The 20,577-nt window shown below is 32.1% G+C and overlaps 1 pseudogene; it reads right to left on the bottom strand.

Annotated features, from left to right (window-relative positions):
* Window positions 1-14,081: 14,081 nt before the first annotated feature.
* On the bottom strand, window positions 14,082-20,290 carry LOC134254979 (uncharacterized; annotated as a pseudogene).
* Window positions 20,291-20,577: the final 287 nt, after the last annotated feature.

Below are 20,577 nucleotides of genomic sequence, written 5' to 3' on the forward strand. Positions count from 1 at the left end.
AAAAGAGGACCAGAAGTTGGTTTTCGTAACTGAAAATATGTCCATAGGGCCTGAAGTGGACATATTGTGTTATCTTTGCTGTCATTTTCCACATGCAATGTGTAAGATTGACCTTTACCATGTCTGAAAGTTTTCATAGTCAACTCAAACCATATTGGGCAGTCTGAAGTATTTTCTAAAAAATGTACAGATTGTACTGTCAATATCAAAATGACAATTTCTGTCTTTTGAAGCTGTAAATTCTCCAATCCTAAGAAAACAATGAAATGCCACTAAATACACACTTTTCATAAGTACCTGTACAAAATATAAACTTGTTGTATATTGTAAGGAAGCTATCAGCTGTTTAAGAAAGATTGGTGTTATAGATAACCTAGGGTCCACTAAGCTCGTCTTATTCTTGTAACCTTGTAAACAATTTTTAACTAAAAGTTGGGCCTTTCATATTCCTTATCTTATGTTGAATACTAAATGCTAAAACATAGGTTGCCAGTACAATAAGCTATAAACAAAATGATATATTCTGCTTTTGCTGGTACACCTTTCCTGGGCAAAGCAAAATGAGGACACCAAACGATGGTAATATTCAATTTCCCTTTGATAAGTATTATGAGTTGGTGATGCTAATGACTGATTTATTAGGTCTGAAGCTATTGATTCTACACTTTGAGATTGTCCTCATTGTTATGGCATGCTACAGGGTTGTTGTGGGAAAACTTTTGTAGGGACTGTGGAATCTGCTGCCGAGAAAGATGATCAGCTAAAACATTATCTAAACCCGGTACATGTATTCCTTGAAATAAAATATTGTGTTTTAAACATTGCACTACTAAATGACAAACAAGAACCATGATTGACTTTTCTTTAGGTTTGTTTGTTGATGATGTGCACAACAGCATCATTATCCGTGAAAAAATTTTCATAATAATACATCAATTTTCTAACTGATCTGCCCGAAGCTGAACTGCAAGTACAATGGGAAATAACACCTTTTATTGTAATATGATAGGTTTTCCAGGTTTTAGGCCATATACCACTAAAATACTGATTTCGTAAATAACCACAGAAACCAATGTTACTTGCATCCTTATACCACTGTAATGAGTCAGAATTGTCCCATTGCTCTGATGAAAACAGTGACTTGCCATTGAAATGCTCCAAAAATAAACCCCAAGCATTTAAATCCATTCGAGCTTCCTTATTCAATCTCCTATGATGAAAAGGTTGAGTTAACTCAATTGACAGATCAATTAGCCGCCTAGGAAATGGGCGTCCTGGAATGACCACTGAACAGGCGAAGTTTAACAGACCTATTACAGACTGTAACTCTAGTAATGTAATAGATTTTTTAGACTTGTGAATTTGTATAAGGTGTCTAGCTTTAGTTGACTTGTCTTGTCGTAAACATGACTCCATCAAAATAGAATCCAACTCAATACCCAAAAATATAAGCGAAGTGCAGGGAAGGACAGTTTTTAACTCCTTAATTGGAATACCAATATCCTTGAACAAAAACATGAACTAGTCTCCCATGTAAGCCTAACTTGTTTTCACATACCAATGTACTGCAGTACTGAATTCTTCAAATAACTGACAAGAAAAACTAAGTCACATAGGAAGAGTTTTGTCAAAAAAGTATTCAATGTCTAAAGTAAAACCCAACAATTCCCAATTTGAACAATGTATTGGAATGATTTTATATGCATTCTGAATATCCAATTTAAACAACCCACAATTTTCCCATATATGCGCATTAAACCTACTGCATCTTCTACCTCCTGATATTGAACAGATTTGAATTTATTATGAATACCAGAAACCCAGAATTTAGATCTACTTTGGATTTACCCAAACTGATAGCCAATGCCTCACTATGGATTTCTGATTTAATGTTTCCTTTTTGGGCTTGATTTCACACTCCCCTAGCCTTCTAAGTTTTCACTGATTTCAAAGCCTTTATAATTATTCTTATTTTTGGTCCCTAACAAATTTCCAAATCAACAACTTCATTTCCCAAGATTTTGCTTTTTATCTTAGAATCTACACCGAGACCCAATTGCCTAATGATACTGGGATTCTTAACCCCCACGCTAACTGATAACTCTTTAGATGCTGTTTGTTAATTATTAGTATCTGAATTACTTGATAAAATTGCCTCTTCTAATTGGCTTGAATGATTGTTGCTTGTTGGAGTGTCAATTGCGACTTCCTCTTGTTGTAAATTAACTGGCTTTGTAACCACCCCCATAGTCTGTAGGCCTATAACCGGTACTCATCTCTGTAAATGGATGTTAGCATGTATGCCTAATTTATACAAAACATGTCAAGAAATCAACCTATCTATGACTGATAAAATTATCAGCTTTTGATTAATGTGGCAAAATTATTGTTGATTTACTCATCCAAATATTAGCCCATATCAGACAATAGGATAAAATTACCCATTAGACCTGACTCTAAGGTAGTTCTTTATACAAATTATTGTTTATATCTTAAAATAATCTGTATAATTACAGTGCACTTAGTCTAGTAAAATATAGCTACACAATGTATCAAGAAACCATTGCAATATCACTAATTAATTCACTATCCCTAGTGAAGCATAGCGATAGAATTATCGCATTTGTAACTTGATAAAATTAACAAGATTCAGCACTAATGAAGACGTGATAAAATTATCACTAACTGCGATAGAATTATCGCGTTTATAACTTGATAGAATTATCAAGATTCAGCACTGATCAAGACGTGATAAAATTATCACTAATTGTAAAGCATAGCGATAGAATTATCGCATTTGTAATTTGATAGAATTATCAAGATTCAGCACTAATGAAGACGTGATAAAATTATCACTAATTGCGATAGAATTATCGCATTTATAACTTGATAGAATTATCAAGGTTCAGCACTGATCAAGACGTGATAAAATTATCACTTATTGTAAAGCATAGCGATAGAATTATATTTGTAACTTGATAAAATTATCAAGATTCACTAATACATTAAAATACCACTAATTGTTCAGTAATGTGGCAAAATTACCACCCATACTTGAACATATGGCAAATTATCACAGGCTCTTCTGCAACTCATGCAGTAGAAAAAGTTTCCAGATTTACTGTTCCAAGTAAAAATAAATGCTTGATCACAAGGGTCCCATGCTGTATTTCCCACTCTTGGACTGGCTCTCTACAATGCATCTAATATGTGATTAAACAGAAAACTGCTGAAAGTATAACATTGTGTCATATATGCATAATAAGCTTTTTTTTTTATCTAAATCATTAAGGAAAGGATTGCAAGGGTACCTGAAAAAAATCCGCCCAATGAATTTTTCTCATTGTCACATATAATTTGCCTTATGTTAATGGTATCATCATATGAAAATATCAACCAAGGTCATCAGGGTTATAAGCGAGATATGGTTGCCATGGTAACCATAGTATAGTTTTCTAATATTTTGATATTTAGATGGTGAAATTTTAAATATGCCACATAGGTTTAAAAATTGAATTAAAATAAATGATTTTTACCAGGCATTAAGCAATAAGATACATATTTACTAAAAACAAAAATCATTTTGTAAACTCTGGATAGATGTAGCAATGCCATAGTTGCTTTGGGGAGTAGTCATTGTAAATTTGCAATAGTTTGCTCACCTTAAGAGCACATTTTGCCATCTTAAAAAAAAATCACCCAATGAATTTTCCAAAAAATTATATATGTTGTACTTATCAATATTAGTGACTTATGGTAAAAATATGAACTAAGGTTATCAGATTCGTTTCGAAGATACATGCAATTAAGTACTACCCCCCCCCCCCCCTTCCTAAAATATTAACATGTATTCTCTGTAAGCACACAAAAAATCTTGGAAACGACATATCTACGATTTTGATGAAATTTGCACCACAGGTGCACCTTGGTACAAAACCAGCAAATATGGTGTTAGAAGTTTCCCACGTGCACCCGGTTGCCATGGAGACGGATCCATTGAATTTGGCCATTTTCGGCCATTTTTGACCAAACAAAAACATGAAAATTGAGGAAATATGAATGCATTTTTATCTTTATGTAGTGAACTCAAATATAAATCTTTGTATCATAAGAAAACATCAACTGTTAAAGAATACAGGGCATATAACCAGTTATTCCAGAATTGACCCCACTCTTAGAAAACGATTCTGCAAAATAGCATCGTTTCTCAAAATGTGAAAAATGGAAAATTTGGCATTATTTGAGAAATTTAAGGTTAAATAAAAAAAATTGTCTACGGAAATTTTTCAAATCATATGCGTTCCGTCAAACGTCAGTACTAGTAGTGTCCCCTCATGAAAAAATTGGAGTGGGATCTCAATGCTATTTTTAGTTACATGTATCTAAAAATAGACATATTTCAGAAAAATCCAAAAAATGAAATTTGGACAGAGTTTAAGTTGCCATTGCTAGGTAATTATGAAATATACTGTAAAAGTCAATATGCTGATGTCCGAGACTGGACACCAATAACTGCCATGCATATTATTTTCAGGGATTTCCGTTTTCTATTTATAGTTTCAAATGCCTAAATATAGATATGTCTCATAAAATGATGAAAAATGTCAATTTCCCATCAATTTGAAGCTCCACTGAATCATAAATAATAAAAATATGGATCTCTCCAATATTTCATCAATACGAACAAGGAATAGTATAATATCTCACAAATTATTGAGGACAGGCTCTCATCTCTATAAATAGTACAAATGTCTAAAAATAGACAAATATGAAATTAACTGTTTAATGTTGATTTTCCACCAATTCTCAAATTAGAGATGGGAAATTTACCGACTTACTGTCATTAAATGTAACTGATATTATGTGACTGACAAGAACAAAAGAACATTCAATGGAATGCAGCATGATAAGCAGAGGTTTCCATTTCTATTGATAGTAACACATGTTTAAAAGTAGACGTAATGCAAAATATCGGGAAAATGTCGTTTTTTGTACTTTTTTCTAAAATTTTGGATGAATAATTGCTGACTATCTATTTTCAAATGCTATTGGAATATGGTGACCAACAAGTAAAAGAAAGCCTTAAATTAAATACAAAATGAGAAGGAGTGGTTTCCATTTCTATTTATTGTAACACATGTTTGAAAATAGACGTAATGCAAATTATCGGGAAAATGTCGTTTTTGTACTTTTTTCTAAAAGTTTGGATAAACAATTGCTGACTATCTGTTTTTAACTGCTATTGGAATATGGTGACCAACAAGTAAAAGAAAGCATATACGAAATACAGAATGAGAAGCAGATGTTTCCATTTCTATTTATAGTAACACATGTTTGAAAATAGACGTGATGCAAAATATCGGGAAAATGTCGTTTTTTGTACTTTTTTCTCCCATTTTGGATGAACAATTGCTGACTATCTGTTTTTAACTGCTATTGGCATATGGTGACCAACAAGTAAAAGAAAGCCTTATATCAAAAACAGAATGAGAAGCAGAGGTTTCCATTTCTATTTATAGTAACATGAGTTTAAAAATAGACATACTGTAAACTATCGGAAAAATGTAGTTTTTTCTACATTTTTTCTCACATTTTGGATGAGCAATTGCAGACAATATGTTTTTTACTGCTATTGGCATTCAGTGACCAACAATTAAAGGAAAGCATATATGAAATACAGAATGAGAAGCAGAGGTTTCTGTTTCTATTTATAGTAACACATGTTTGAAAATAGATAGCTGCTAATTCTCGAGAAAATGTAGACTTTCACACTTTTTTCCTAACATCAGGAATGGTCAAAGTGCAGACAAACGGCTTTTATTTGTTATTGATAGAATATGACTAACGAGTATGAAAAAGCTTTAGCTAAAGTGTATAAGAATAATGTTTAAGGGTATTTTTACATTTCTGCCTATAGTAACACATACTTATAAATAATCAGGAAAATAAAGAATCGTTCGTTTTTCTCAAATTAGGGATATGAAATTTGCGGTCAAACTTTCATTAGCTGTAACTGACATGGCTAATTGTATTTGGCGCCAACGCGTCCACCTCATTCCAATACAAGTATGTTCTCCTTGCATTAAAACACTCAAATGACAGCGATTTTGTTAATGAATTAAGCATTATCGTTTATATTCAGGTCGACAGCCCGAGCCCGATTGAATTTTTTTGTTTGGTGCATCCAGAAAATTTTCCCTAGGAGGCGGTGGCTCAAATCACTATGTCAGTTTCAACTAGAACTGTCCAAACGGGACTAAATATCCCCGCTGGGTTTTTCAGAGGTGTTAATCATAAATATTTAATGGATCTAAGAGAAGAGAGAAATGCTAAAACATTTTTAATGCAAATGTAACTGCTCATAATATTTTCATAAATGAAACGAAGGCTCATCCTAATAAAAAAAAAACCAGACTAAATATTCGGACCAGACACGAATTATGAACTTTTTCTGTCAGTGACCTTGGCCTTGCATTAATGACCTTGGATCAAAGTCATGACAGAAAATCAGGTAATAAGCAAGGTTTGTGTGAAATAGTAGATTGAGGTTTAGCCATAAAAAGATATGGACCAGACACAAATAATAAAAAATTTCTTCAAGTGGCCTTGAACTTCCCCAAATGACCTTGCATCAAGGTCATGACACACTCTTAGGTCATGAGCAATCTTTGTGTGAAATAAGAACCTACCAAGTTCATCCATAAGAAAGATATGGAGGGGATACGAATAATGAAATTTTTCTTCAGTGACCTTGAACTTCCTAAAATGACCTTGGTTCAAGTTCAGGACACACCCTTAAGTCATGGGTAGTCTTTGTGTGAAATGAGAACATACCAAGGTTATCCATAAAAATATCTGGACTGGACACGAATCATGAAATTTTTTCAGTGACCTTGAACTTTCCTAAAGGACCTTGGGTCAAGGTGATGACACAATCTTAGGTCATGGGCAATATGTGTGTGAAATAAGAACATATTAGGTTTATCCATAAAAAAGATATGGACCGGACACGAATTATGAAATATTTCTTCCAGTAACCTTGAACTCCCCCAAATGTCCTTGGCCCAAGGTCATGACACACTCTTATTGCATGGGCAGTCTTTATGTGAAATGAGAACCTACCAAGTTTATCCATAAGGAAGATATGGACTGGACACGAATTATGAAACTTTTTTTCAGTGACTTTGAACTTCCTAAAATGACCTTGGGTCAAGGTTATGACACAATCTTTGGTCATGAGAAATCTTTGTGTGAAATAAGAACATGCCAAGTTTATCCATAAGAAAGATGTGGACCGGACACGAATTGAATTTTTTTTCAGTGACCTTGAACTTACCCAAATGACCAAGTGGTAGTGTTTGAAAGAAAAAAAAATGGTACTGAAAGAACTGAAAGAAGTTTGATCCCCCTCCCATGAAGTAGGATTTCATGTTTGGACCCCCCTATTCAATTATAATTTGCTTCCAACACGAATTTTGTTATGACCCTAGAGTTTTATCTCCTTTTTAAAGACTTGATTTCAAGGCAATAAGCTGTCATACATTGATATCAGTGTTTGAAAAAAATTCTTGTTACGTTTTAAAATACTACTACTACTAAAAATTAACTTGTCTTTATGAGAGGATGGGGAGTAACTTTAGTTACAGAAATGGCTTTGCTATAAATAGGCGTTTAAACAAACTAATATTGGTCAGAAATATAAAGTATTAGCTTAGTGAAAATCGAACAGAGAGAAGGTATTATTCCTTAATTCAAGGATACTTTGTGGCAAGTTAAATTGAAATTAACCCAGTGGTTCTTGATTAGAAGATGAAAATATAAAAAGTTTACAATGAGAACGACAACGACTGACAAGGCACAAATGATCATAATGATCATAAAAGAGCCTTTATTTTAAAACATGTGTTACTATAAAAAGAAATGGAAACCCACCTTAGTATGTATTTCGGTTACTGCTCTCTTGTACGTGTCGGTACATTATGTCAGCTACAGCTAATGAAAGTTTGACTGCAATTTTCTATCCCTAATTTCAGAAAATAGAATGATTCTATATTTTCTTGATTAATCGCTGAATGTCTATTTATAACTATACGTTAGTATAGATAGAAATGGAAAAATACCTTTACACATTATTCTTATACATTTTTGCTAAAGCTTTTTCATGCTCGTTAGTCACTTTCCGTCAATAACAAATATCAGCCGTTTGTCTGCACATTATCCATTCCCGATGTTAAGAAAAGTCTATATTTTCTCAAGAATTTGAAGTATGTGTATTTTCAAACATGTGTTACTATAAATAGAAATGGAAATGGAAACTTATGCTTCTCATTTTGTTTTTGATATAAGGCTTTCTTTTACTTGTTGGTTACCATATGCCAATAGCAGTTAAAACAGATAGTCAGCAATTATTCATCCAAAATGTGAGAAAAAAGTAGAAAAAACGACATTTTTCCGATAGTTTACAATATGTCTATTTTTTAAACTCATGTTACTATAAATAGAAATGGAAACCTCTGCTTCTCATTCTGTATTTGATATAAGGCTTTCTTTTACTTGTTGGTCACCATATACCAATAGCAGTTAAAACAGATAGTCAGCAATTATTCATCCAAAATGTGAGAAAAAAGTGGAAAAAACTAAATTTTTCCGATAGTTTACAATATGTCAATTTTTATACTCATGTTACTATAAATAGAAACGGAAACCTCTGATTCTCATTCTGTATTTGATATAAGGCTTTCTTTTACTTGTTGGTCACTATATGCCAATAGCAGTTTTAACAGATAGTCAGCAATTATTTATCCAAAATGTAAGAAAAAAGTACAAAAAATGACATTTTTCCGATAGTTTACAGTACGTCTATTTTTAAACATATGTTACTATAAATAGAAATGGAAACCTCTGCTTCTCATTCTGTTTTTGATATAAGGCTTTCTTTTACTTGTTGGTCACTCTATGCAAATAGCAGTTAAAAACAGATAGTCAGCAATTATTCATCCAAAATGTAAGAAAAAAGTACAAAAAATGACATTTTCCGGATATTTTGCATCACGTCTATTTTCAAACATGTATTACTATAAATAGAAATGGAAACCTCAGCTTCTCATTCTGTATTTCGTATATGCTTTCTTTTACTTGTTGGTCACCATATTCCAATATCAGTTAAAAACAGATAGTCAGCAATTATTCATCCAAAATGTAAGAAAAAAGTACAAAAAATGACATTTTCCCGATATTTTGCATCACGTCTATTTTCAAACATGTGTTACTATAAATAGAAATGGAAACCACTCCTTCTCATTTTGTATTTGATTTAAGGCTTTCTTTTACTTGTTGGTCACCATATGCCAATAGCATTTGAAAATAGATAGTCAGCAATTATTCATCCAAAATTTTAGAAAAAAGTACAAAAAAACGACATTTTCCCATTATTTTGCATTACGTCTATTTTTAAACACGTTACTATCAATAGAAAAGGAAATCTCTGCTTATCATGCTGCATTCCATTGAATGTTCTTTTGTTCTTGTCAGTCACATAATATCAGTTACATTTAATGACAGTAAGTCGGTAAATTTCCCATCTCTAATTTGAGAATTGGTGGAAAATCAACATTAAGCAGTTAATTTCATATGTGTCTATTTTTAGACATTTGTACTATTTATAGATATGAGAGCCTATCCTCAATAATTTGTGAGATATTATACTATTCCTTGTTCGTATTGATGAAATATTGGAGAGATCCATATTTTTATTATTTATGATTCAGTGGAGCTTCAAAATGATGGAAAAATGACATTTTTCATCATTTTATGAGACATATCTATATTTAGGCATTTGAAAGCTATAAATAGAAAACTGAAATCCCTGAAAATAATATGCATGGCAGTTATTGGTGTCCAGTCTCGGACATTAGCATATTGACTTTTACAGTATATTTCATAATTACCTAGCAATGGCATCTTAAACTCTGTCCAAATTTCATTTTTTGGATTTTTCTGAAATATGCTATTTTTAGATACATGTTACTAAAAATAGCATTGAGATCCCACTCCAATTTTTTCATGAGGGGACACTACTAATAATGACGTTTGACGACACGCATATGATTTGAAAAATTTCCGTAGACAATTTTTTTTATTTAACCTTAAATTTCTCAAAAAATGCCAAATTTTCCATTTTTCACATTTTGAGAAACGATGCTATTTTGCAGAACCGTTTTCTAAGAGTGGGGTCAATTCTGGAATAACTGGTTTTATGCCCTGTATTCTTTAACAGTTTATGTTTTCTTATGATACAAAGATTTATATTTGAGTTCACTACATAAAGATAAAAATGCATTCATATTTCCTCAATTTTCATGTTTTTGTTTGGTCAAAAATGGCCGAAAATGGCCAAATTCATTGGATCCGTCTCCATGGCAACCGGGTGCACGTGGGAAACTTCTAACACCATATTTGCTGGTTTTGTACCAAGGTGCACCTGTGGTGCAAATTTCATCAAAATCGTAGATATGTCGTTTCCAAGCCCTATAGTAAATTTTTTGGTGCTTACAGAGAATGCATGTTAAGAGCCATTCTCTATAAGAACCAAAGTTTCTCAATAATCGGTGGAAAGGTGATGTCACCGATTTTGTTCAAATTTTATAATTATTACTTATAAAACACCCTTTTTTGAAATTTAGCACAAAAAAATTCATTGGGGGTGCCGTTACCATGGTAACCACACATGGCTAAATTTGGCCTCCTGAACGCCTCTCGAGGCACTGTTTTTGACATTTTTTAAACAAAAATAATTAAACAACCGTTAAATTTGTATATAAAATAATTATATTTTCTTAAGAACAAGACTTAAAGCAACATAAATGATGCAAGTTATTTACATTTGTCTATCACCATTGTATCTAATTAAATCACTAAAATCTCAATGTTTTGCTAAATTGACCATTTTTGGAAAATTGCATTTTTTATACGTTTTTGAGCATAAATTAAATAAAAACGCAGAGACATATTTTCATCTCAATCAAGTATAATGTGAATTTGAACTTTATGAAAAATATACTAAGAAATAAAAGGTGTGTTTTTTCTTAAATCCAAAATAATTGACTTTCAAAATCGTTGCCATGGCAACATCAGAAATATTTTAAGATAGATTAACTTGTGTTTATATATAATTTTTGGATTAAAAAATGTTGGAAAAACTAATATTTGGATGAATCTACATGTATCACATATTAATCCAGAATTTTTAATTTTTAAATGAGTTTTAATAGTTGTCATAGCAACTATATTTGTCCATGTATTGTGCTTTTGTTGTAAAAAGAGACATAATTATGATCTTCAAATTCGATTTTCATATTAAAAAAATTCAATTAGCTCAACATCGATTAATTTGATAATTTCACTAAGAAAATCTTAATGTGTTAATGTGATCATTTTTACATGCGCAGTTGTCATGGAAACCTGTCAAATTTTCATTGGATATAATATGCTATATAATGTTTTATACGTGTGCGTTATAAGTAATATTAATACTGGGCTTTTTAAGATCAGACAATCGGTGAATCATGGTCACATTGTAATTCAAACAAAACCACATATATGAGACAATATTGAGAAAAAGGTATGTATCGTAGTTTATTCTAAAATATTTGACTGGTTGCCATGGAAGTAACCATGTTGAATTTTTCCTTAGCAACAAGTTTTTCAACAGCTGTTTAGACAAAGGATTAAAAAGCATATTTTTCATTTGACAGTTTGAAGACAAAATTAGATTGAAATGTTTTTAATAATTTTGCTTTGGTAAAGAGTTTATATTACAGGGTATGTTTATTACGGTATGTGTTTGTATGCCCCACTAATCAAAGGATCTGGGTATATACATGTAGTTTTTGCCCTGTCAACCATTCTGTTTGTTTGTCCACAAAAACCTTAACGCGTGAAATTTTGTGCGAGGGCTTTCATACGTTACTGTGACAAGTCCTTTCCATAGATATATAAATTTATAAATATATATATATTTTACCTCTTGACCTTCACCTTGGAATTTGACCAATTTTAACCCTGGGAATAACTTTTGAGCAGCTGTATGTTTTATAAGTGTATTCAATTCAACAAGGCCCTCCCCACACATACAAACAATATTGACATTTTGGCTATAACTTAATAACAATCGGTTTAATATTTTAGTATTAATATTTCACTTGAATAGTTCTTGTAAAGCCTTCTTGTTTGTACCTTTTGTTTCACCTTTCCACGTTGACCTTGGATTCTGACAAACATTTAACCGTAGCCACGACTGTGCCAGGGCTTCTATATTTCACAGGTACATTCATTGACACAGGTCGTTTCTCTGAGTAGCAACACTTTTCATACAAAAGCGATTGTTTTGAGAAAAAAAGAACGAATCTGGTTTTGGAAATATGATATATATGTTTTTATTCGGTTAAAACAATTTGATAAGTATTCAATGTTGAGGTCATTTTGATATCAAGCTTGCCCATTACTATAACTGAACACCAACAAGCGGACCATGGCCCACATCGCTAACCTGAGTAACTCTGGTGAAGTTCTTTTTCCCCTCTTCTTATATCTATGGTGGCCCTCTATCCCCCTCCTCCCCCCCCCCATTTTAGAATCTACACTACCACAGGATGCATCCACCAAAATTTCAGCTTTCCTGGCTCAATGGTTCTTGAGAAGATTTTTCCTATATATTTCTGTATCAAACTTGGATTCCCTATTGTGGCCCGCCCTACCCCTGGAGGGCATGATTTGAACAAATACTAAGCAATGCATTACATGTACCTACATGTACTGAATAATGATTCATAAGTCTTAAAATGATCTAAATCTCCAAATCAATTTTGAATGAAAATGAAAGTTTGGACCCTATGCGATATTGAATTTCCTTAGCGGATGTATCTGCATGTGCAGGTATCTTTTAAAGTACAAATCTGATTTAATTGACACAAATAAATACAATCTGTTTGATGTTCCAATCTAAGTAAATTCATTTTAATTTATTTCTTAATTTCAAACAAAACCACTGTGAGGTTACAATTTTGGGATATTTTAACTTATTTAATGCATGATATCCACTGAATTTTAAGCGTAAACAAGATATCAAGAAAATATATTATAATAAATAAATATTTTATTTATTTTGTTTTAAAGGTGTGTGTTTAAAAATAAACAACTAAGAAAGTTTATACTGTTGACTTTGTATTTTTGGCTCCATAACATACCAATGTAATATACATATAAATTAAATATACATGATGAGCGGCCTATTACCGCCTCCGAATACACTCAAACATAATATTTCACTTGAAATATAATAGATACATGAATATACATGATGAGCGGCCTATTACCGCCTCCGAATACACTCAAACATGATATTTCACTTGAAATATAATAGATACATAAATATACATGATGAGCGGCCTATTACCGCCTCCGAATACACTCAAACATGATATTTCACTTGAATATAATAGATACATGAATATACATGATGAGCGGCCTATTACCGTCTCCGAGTTAATACAGTCAAACATGATATTTCACTTGAATATAATAGATACATGAATATACATGATGAGTGGCCTATTACCGCCTCCGAATACACTCAAACATGATATTTCACTAATATAATAGATACATAAATATACATGATGAGTGGCCTATTACCGCCTCAGAATACACTCAAACATGATATTTCACTTGAATATAATAGATACATAAATATACATGATGAGCGGCCTATTACCGCCTCCGAATACACTCAAACATAATATTTTACTTGAAATATAATAGATACATGAATATACATGATGAGCGGCCTATTACCGCCTCCGAATACACTCAAACATGATATTTCACTTGAAATATGAGATACATAAATATATATGATGAGCGGCCTTTTACCGCCTCCGAATACACTTAAACATGATATTTCACTTGAATATAATAGATAAATATACATGATGAGAGGCCTATTACCGCCTCCGAATACACTCAAACATAATATTTCACTTGAAATATAATAGATTCATGAATATACATGATGAGCGGCCTATTACCGCCTCCTAATACACTCAAACATGATATTTCACTTGAATATAATAGATACATAAATATACATGATGAGCGGCCTATTACCGCCTCGGAGATAAAACACTCAAACATGATATTTCACTTGAATATAATAGATACATGAATATACATGATGAGCGGCCTATTACCGCCTCCGAATACACTCAAACATGATATTTCACTTGAATATAATAGATACATAAATATACATGATGAGCGGCCTATTACCGCCTCGGAGATAAAACACTCAAACATGATATTTCACTTGAATATAATAGATACATGAATATACATGATGAGCCGCCTATTACCGCCTCCGAATACACTCAAACATGATATTTCACTTCAATATAATAGATACATAAATATACATGATGAGCGGCCTATTACCGCCTCCGAGCTGATACACTCAAACATGATATTTCACTTGATCAGCACATTTTGATCATCACTCTTCATGCTCACTCAGATATTTCAAAATTTTGGACACAACTTTCCCCTTCACACCATGCTCTCCTAATAGAGTCTTCACACCAGAGAGTTTATCCCTTTTATGAACCAAATATATGTGCTTCAATCCAAGTCCAGCTGCTGCAATCTTTCTGGACGTCAAGGATGACATGAACTTCTCCTCTACCAGAGGTTTAAATGACTTCTGAAGGTTATGAATATGAAATGGAAATAAATCTTCAGAATTACATTTCATCTTAGAAACAAACATTTCATGCAGAATTTTCACATCCTCTAGAGAGTTGTGAGCAGCATAACTCTTGCCCAGTAAACTTGTAACCAATGTAGATTGCTTGTAGTTGCCTACAACTTCTTTCTTGAACATCTTTCGGGCAATTTTAAGTGTATCGGCACATGCGTAAATATGTAATATAAAATCAGACAGCATGCTGCACTCATGTAGTTTGTTGTTCAAAACAGGTATGTCATATGACATTATGTTGTGGCCAACTAATATGGGGTTATCATGCCTTTGCAGGTATTCATTGAATTTTACTAAACCTGATCTCAAATTGTCAGATTCCACTTCTTTGCCATTGTAATAAACAGTGTTTTTCTCAAATGAATATGTAATTCCAGATATTGCTGTGGCATTTTTACTAATTGGCTGATTAGGCTGAATGTAAATGTTAAATTCACTATCACCATCAAAAGCAGACAACTGCACAAGGTCACTGTCTCGAGACAATCCAGTTGTTTCAATATCGAACACAACAAATTCTCCTTCCTTGGGATCAAGTTTACCTGGAACCAAAAAATGCTTAGGTTAAATTTATCCAAGAAAAAGAAAAACAACAGCACCACATAGTAGAGCATCCCCTCACAAAGAGCACCTATAAATCAAGGCAGCTAGGATTCAACATCAGTAAAAATTACTTCACTTCTGTTTTGTCATGAACTGAGCTACATGTTCTTGACAGGGGGAGATAAGAAGTACAAAAAAGGGGGGATCTTACAAAAGAGGCCAAGGGTTTTTAATCAGTCATCTGATTGTAATTATACAGTGTTATTATATACTATAATTTATAAAATTAAACTGAGATATGTTGCTCGAAAAAAACAAGACAATGTCAAACAAAAGAGTTCCTAAGATGTTGACTGGAAAACATTGCATGAATCATTGTTCGGTCTACTGACTTGGAGCATAAAAATTTCTCTCGGGGAATATGATTTTAATGAGCAAAAAAATCTTAATGTCTCCCTCACTACTGTAGATCACTTAATTTTCGCAACATCTTATTTTCGCAAGATAGTCATTGACTCTTGATAAGTGAGACAAAATTTTAACGAATTGTGGTTATTGCTCTATACAATCTTTAGGAATACTATTATACGCGAGAATTTAATTTTTGCGAGCACCCTGTCTCGCGTAATTACGCGAATAAAAAGTTCTCGCGAATAAAAAGTGATTTACAGTATCAAGCAATAAATTTATAATGTTACATTGTATCGATCTTGTTTAGTAAATTTCTCTAATACCTGGAATGCTTTCAATGTCCACTTCTGCAACAGACTCTATGTTGCTTTCGTATGTCTGTCCTTCTCGCAAATGCAAGGAATACTCTCTTTTCTGCTTTCTTTTCTGGATCAAAAAGATTAAGAAATATCAATACACAGATTTTTTTTTATATTTCCATATTTCCATATATGTACTATAATTAAATATTGATTCTTTTACTGTGACCCAAAATACCTATAGTGGTTATCGACTCTGTAGGGACAATTATATAACTATTAATATTAATCTGATATTGTTTAATGAACTATGGAACTACATATTTATAGATTTATTTCAAATATTCAAGTAATAAACCTTTAGGAGAAGTCTTCTCCTCTTGAAAGCAACTGTGGACTGTTTTCTCTTACTCCATAGTCTCTTCTTGTCCATTCTTAGGCCATGCACCTTTGACATTACCCCAGGTGAGAGAAAGTCATCCTCATTAACCTTATATAAAGTATATACATGTACTAAATATAAGAATTCTAAAATAAACTTAATTATAAATAATTATTGTAATACATGAATATTGATGACACATGTAAAGATGAAGTATTTATGGGTACTGGTCAGGTTAATAATCATTAATGGTTTGTTTATGATAAGATTTACATTTTTTTTTACCTTATTAATGTATGTATAATTATCTTATCATAAGTAATCATTAGCACAAGTTGTTTGAAAAGTTGTTATACTTCCCCATGCATTGCAGTTATGAAACAACAGTAAAATCAAACTGCCTTAAACTGTTTGAAATTCATAAAACTGCTGAAGTACTACTTAATAACTGCCTGTATATGCAGTTCAATTTTCCATAGGAAAATTAACTTGAATACATGTTAAACAAAGATGGACAGGCACACAATAAACAAATTTCCACATAAAAATGTTTCAGATTTTAATTATATGGCTAAATGCACTACTTCTCACCGGCGTTTAGGTGCTTTAGAGGCAACCATATTGTTGAAGTTTTCGTTGCTTTGAGTAGAACCCAGATGTACAAGTTGAGGAAGCATTCTCTTTAAGCTTGAAGTAATGTTGTTTAGGGCATTCCTTAATGAGTCATCCATAAAAGGTTTTCCATCTGGCAGATATTTCATTCTGTTGGAAAAAAGTCAGGGCCAATATTTCAAATAAAGGAAATAAAGGAATTAATACTTAGTAATTGTATTCACATTTCAAATTAATCTAATGTATTTATCAGTTTCATGCAGTGACTTAGACATGATTGATCCATTTACAAATATTAATCAACATACGATTGAAATTTAGTTGTCATGTGTACTATTAACTGGTAATTAAGCATTTCACTCTAAACTTTTGGCATATTTCAAGCAACTATAAGTATACATTCAGACAATTATATTAATGGTCTGCATGCCCATGTATATCAACATCTACTTCTAATCTGTAAGTTGTTGGATTCTTGTGGTATGCACACCAGCTGGTTGAACACAAACTGTGGTTACCAAATAAGTGAGGCACAACCATGTCCAATTTCTGTCCCATCTCTTCTTCTGACTGGCCTTTGATAGATAATGGGTGCATGAAAGATTTGGTAATGTAACATACAACTCCTTGTTTCAGCTGTTTATACTACTTAGATAGGCTGTAAAGTTGTTTTGAAATGTTTTTCTTAAGATGGTTTTTGTCACATCTTTTCTCCAATTGGTCAAATTTAGTTTTTAGGCGTGCAGAGGTAGTGGAGTCATTATCGGCATGAATAGCACTGATCTCAAATCCATCCTCTTTCATCCTTCTTAACATACTCGCTGCCATGTCTGACTCCATGGCCTTACTTGAACCTATTGAGAAAAAAAGACAATATATAAAGATTGCTAATACACGTTTATTCAATTTGTAAATCAATTTCTATGCCCATGTAATTCAAGGTTTAGGATATAGTTTTTGCTCTGTCTGTCCCTGTCTGACTGTCTGCAAAATTTTTAACCTTGCCCATGCCTTTTGATTGTTTAAGATATGACTATCATATTTCAAAAGTCAATTTCTTGTAACAAGACCTTTCTTTGGGTACAAAAATGTTTGACTTGAGTTTGAGTTTGATCCACTTTTGTAAATATAACTTAATTTTAAACATATGTAGTATATGTGCTTCATGAAGAACTTTTATACTTTTAACATGCGTGTTATTGTGACAAGATCATTTTAAAAATACAATTTTTAATGTCCTCGTAATTAAGATTCAGGGGTACATACTTTTTACTGTCCTTCTGTCTGTCTGTTTGTCTGCAAAAACTTGGGCTTGTACATGATCAAATTTGCCATAAATTTGGGCCTATTGGGATTTTATTATGTAACCAACCCATACTTTCATCCCAACAGTTTTAAAATGAAACCTTATTGTCAATTCAATGAAGAGACCTGATCCACATATAATATACATACCTTCCCAATTCCTGTTACAGTCATGTGGTGGAACCATTTCTGATCTTGCTAGATGATATTGGCAAATACTGCAGACTCGAGTTCGATGGTCAAAATCGATAACTTTGCCTGTATTTGGCCCAATAAGGGTACTATTACCTTTAAGAAAATAGAAAATCTTACTCTAATAAATGTAAATGACAAATATACTAAAATTATGCAGGCATAATGACATATATGTATCATAACTAATTATCTTGCTGCATATACAATGGCTATTATGTAAGTGATATGCATATGATTGATTAAGGTTAACTGATTATATAATATTTCCATTTCTAATTTTTTTTCTCTGTGATAACTCTTTGAAAATTAGTTAAGTTGATTTCTTGATAATTCTACCAGATTGTAAATTTTGTCAAGCAAAAGGTCAGCAGATCGAGCCTAATGTGTCTGTATTAAATCTTGTGTGGCTATCTTTGTGTTTGACGTCAGTTGGCTGGGACTATTGAAATTGACATGGGAGTCCTCTTGTAATTTAAATCTATTTAATTCTATATGCTGTCTTAAAATTTATTTGCTGTCAACTATAGTTGGATACATGGAATAATTTATGCATAACGGGCTTTGATAGTGATTCTTTAGATATGTACATGTACAAAGAAATGATAAATCAAAGTAATCAGAATTACAGAGATCCGGGCTCATTTACAAAGTAGAATTTTGTACATGAATCATACATTCATATTGTAATAACCGATAAAAAACAAAAATTTCAAACACTGGAATATGATGTTACACAATTAAAAACATAATAATGATACGAAGAAAATAATTAAGGACTTATAATTTTCTAATTTGAAAAAAAATATTCTTCTGAAAAAAATATCAATATAAATAAATAATTAGACAGTTAGTTTAAAAGTGCTAATATAAAAAACTTTATGCAAATTAACTATGTTGTTTCACTAATAGGACTGAAGTTTTTTCAAAGTCTTTATTACTGATGTTTCTTATTAAAGATAAAACTTTTTTTTTTTAGTTTTTGTTGCTTTATTTAGCGTTAGTATTATCTGAAAAGAGGTTTAGGGTATATACTTTATTTTTAAACTAATAACTTTAATTTGGCGACAAAGTGGTGGAATTCTTGCCTTGAATAGGCTGGCATATAAGCCGGCAATTGCTCTTTGAACAATGAGCCAAGAAGCTCGAGTACATGTAATTAGAAATCAGTAGAGACTATATACATGTACATGGTATGCTCAATATTATTATGCAAGCTACATGTGTATACCTGTGTTACTGTTGTACTGACATCCAGACCCACGTGTCTACCATGCAGCATCAAAACTTGCTTCCATCCTTGAGTCCTCTACACTGTTCCTTTCTTCCTCTCTTGCCTTCTCACATAACTGTTTTGCCTGCAAAATGTAATGATCATTTATTGACCTCTGAAGAAAACAAACATGTCACTCATATTACTTATCAAAATATAGGAACAAAATTAATTGAACACTCTAGCTGGCTCAAGTCAATTAGATGTTTCAGAAATTTATACAAAATGGACAAATTAAAAGAGGTGCCAATTTTAACATGAATCAAAAAGTTTGTCAGTGATATAATTCTTACATTAAATATGATATGGACTTTTACCTGATTTAAAAATGATGAAGACATTTCCTTTTCATGGCTCCTGATGGTAGACTGGTTTGGAGGAGGTATGTTGCATGTTGCTAGAAAATTCTGCAAGTGGGTAGGCCCCATACCAGAGTGAATCATAGCTGAAAATAATCCATATGCAGTTCAATATTTCTTTTTTGAAATTTTGTATTAAAAGCAATATTTATGAAATTAATGGTACATGTGCAGACATGTGCAGACTTATGAGTATGTGTGTACCATCAATTTATTTCTGTCTGTAATTATATAGGTACAATGTATATCGTCACAAAGTCTTCAAGTATTGAAATTTTAAAACATTAACCTGTCTGAAACAAATAAAATCTTGATTTAAATTATCAAATATTTAGCCAATTAATTAAAATCAGTATTGGAATAAAAACTTTGACATTTTAATAACTCTGGGA

Source organism: Saccostrea cucullata, unplaced genomic scaffold (assembly GCF_032062105.1).
Source record: "Saccostrea cucullata isolate Sc308-1 unplaced genomic scaffold, CSIRO_AGI_Scuc_v1 ctg1367, whole genome shotgun sequence".
Taxonomy (NCBI): domain Eukaryota; kingdom Metazoa; phylum Mollusca; class Bivalvia; order Ostreida; family Ostreidae; genus Saccostrea; species Saccostrea cuccullata.